This window comes from Mesocricetus auratus, unplaced genomic scaffold, assembly GCF_017639785.1.
Source record: "Mesocricetus auratus isolate SY011 unplaced genomic scaffold, BCM_Maur_2.0 Super-Scaffold_100006, whole genome shotgun sequence".
Taxonomy (NCBI): Eukaryota; Metazoa; Chordata; class Mammalia; order Rodentia; family Cricetidae; genus Mesocricetus; species Mesocricetus auratus.
In genome coordinates this window covers 54,127,872-54,130,485 of record NW_024429190.1, presented here as the reverse complement: position 1 = coordinate 54,130,485, position 2,614 = coordinate 54,127,872, and the positions used below count along the sequence as shown (strand labels likewise).

Here is a 2,614-nt window from a genome sequence, read left to right as displayed (position 1 = left end):
GCACTGATAACAATCTCACTCCCCAAGATAAGAAGCCATTTCAGGGACTCTGAGGAAGCCAGGGTTTGTTTCTATAAAGCTGGACAATGTAAAGTGTAATCCCTACACAGATGTAATTAGCTGTTAAGCATATTAAGTCGTGAGGAAGGGGTGTTCTGCTGCCTCATAAATTACCGTGAGTCTGCCCAGGGGCACCGAGTGGAGGGCAGGTATCTTTTCCTGCTTGATTGTTACAGTGGCACCTGATGATGGATTAGGCAGCTGATCTTGCAGTTTTCCAGCAAACACCGAGCTCTCAAGGAAGCAGGGACTGGGGGAGCGTGTTTGGGCCTTTTGTTTCCATAGTGAGAGAGGCTTTGGCAGGTTATACTGTGCCAAAATATGGCAAGGGGGCTCAGTGTCTTTTCTGTGGACTTCAGGTTTGGTATTATGATGTGGGTTTCCTGGGAGGGCCAGGTGATCCTGGTAAAGGATGCTTCCCCTCTAGAACTGCCAAGTGGGTGATAAGTAAGCCAGTGAAAGGTGTAGCTTCACAAGCCAATTAAAGTCTGCCAGAAGGAAGGATACCCTATGGCCCTCCCTCATCTCACATGCTAATGGTGCTTTGAAATGACTCCCATTACTTTTATATAAATAACAACTATGAAAACATTCAGTATTGTTAGGAGCTTACTCTGTTCTAGGAATAGAAGTAAGTAACCAGGGAGGGCTCGGTACTGAGTGCTAAAGGGTCATACATCTGATCTTTGACATAATAACTCTATAAGCTTGGTAATTGCCAACGTACAGATAGGGACACAGAGGTTTAGACAGGTTAATTATCCATCCAATTTAGAGTTTCTAGGTGTTGGATCCAGGTTTAGACTCTAGATGCCCATTCTAGAATTTATGCTCATAAAACTGTGGAACTCTTATTGGTCACATCTCCGGTTCTTCAGGCTCACGCTAGTATCGAGATCAACAAGAATCAACTGGGAAGACAATTCGGAAGAGATTTCAAGAAATAATCTATTTACTTTCTCTCGCTTGATCTTTTAAAACTCAGGGGACCTATTTTTTGTTTTGTATATATCAATGGTAAGTAGCTTGGGAACCTTAAAATCATTTATTGTTATTGCATGTGTGTGTATTAGTGTTTGGCCTGCATGTATAGTTGCGCATCATGTACAGACAATCCCCAAGGAGGCCAGAGAGGATGTCTGATCCTGTGGAACTGCAGTCACAGATGTTCGCTAGCCACTATGAGGCTACTGTGAACCAAACCCGGAGCAACAAGTGTCCTTCACCACTGAGCCATCTCTCCAACCCTGCTTGGGAACTTTTTGAGACAGCCGCAGAACAGAACTGGTGGTAGGAAGTGCCTGTAATCCCATCTTTGGATTTATTTTGTAAAGTACGCTCCCCCCTTTCTCTGACCAGGTCAGGATAGTACATGTCTATGTTTTAATAAACTGATGGCATCACTGTGACTTTTTCATGCATGTATATAACAAAGTCTAATGATATCTGCATTCCCCTCTCGCTCCCAACCTCCCTTACCAACAGGTATAACGGGATGATAGAGGGACGGCTACAAGTGGAGGCTGGAGGGGTTTGAGTCACATCTTTTGACGGCTCCTGCTTTGGCGTGAGCCAGTGCGTCCTTCAGGAGAAAGGTTGAGAAGTCAAGATTGCACGTTTCCGGGTGGACTGTTTTACTAGCTTTGCTCCCGCTGACATTTTCCTTCTCTCCTGGGCCCCTTCCGGCATCCTCTGATCAGAAATGTGAACCCTAAAAACGACCACTCTTCACATCCAGCTCGCATGTACTGCAGATGAAAACTGGGACGGCATAGCCGTCTGGGACGTCTAGCCATTGGCGCGGGACAGAAAACTGGAGAACTTGAGTCATTCTAAGAAGCAGCTTTAACGATTTCTCTCAAATGATGAGAGATTCTCCCACTGGATAATAAAAATTCCTGCCAGGCTCCTGCTAGCCTCTGAAACCTGCTGAGGTTGTCAACCCATGAGAACTAAGCTTTTTACTAAAGGTACAGTATGGCCATCTTGATCTCACACATAGGATGATGAAATTGATGTTGTCGATGGAGGACACTAAGAAAACAAGAAGCCAGCAGAAACCAGGCAGGAATGAGGCCTGTGGTGCCCAACTCAGCCAGGCTATGCTGGAGGAAGGCAGCTAGCTCCATATCTTATCAATTGTCATTTTTGTGTGATTTAAGACAGCCCAGTGTTAAAATTTTGAAAACGTTTGTGTGGGAGTGAGACAGGCCTGGACAGAAGTCTAAATGCCATGGCACTCATTTTCAGAGCCCTCAAGAGACAATGTCCCTGTAGAAGCTGTGTGGAGCACTTACGGGTAGCTCGCCACTCAGCATAATAAAGTCCTGAAGTGATTGTTACATTTTCTGATAAAGGCTCCCACTTGCCTACTGGCAGAAGCTGATGAACATTACAGTGGAGTTAAGCACCAAGACAGCGGGGGGGGGACGCTGAGATAAGCCATACAGTTGCTAACTTTAATGGCAGGAAAAGTGTCAGGAGTAAGGCTGGTCTGACCGCATTCCCACAGTGATCCTGCACTTTCCAGGTACAGTATATTGTGTTTTATTGG

At 45.4% G+C, this 2,614-nt stretch overlaps 1 long non-coding RNA gene across 1 annotated transcript; it reads left to right on the top strand.

Annotated features, from left to right (window-relative positions):
- Positions 1-914: 914 nt before the first annotated feature.
- On the top strand, positions 915-2,402 carry LOC121140697. Its single transcript, XR_005877622.1, has 2 exons — positions 915-1,077; positions 1,546-2,402. It is a non-coding gene; the product is annotated as an uncharacterized LOC121140697 (long non-coding RNA).
- The last annotated feature ends 212 nt before the right edge of the window (positions 2,403-2,614 follow it).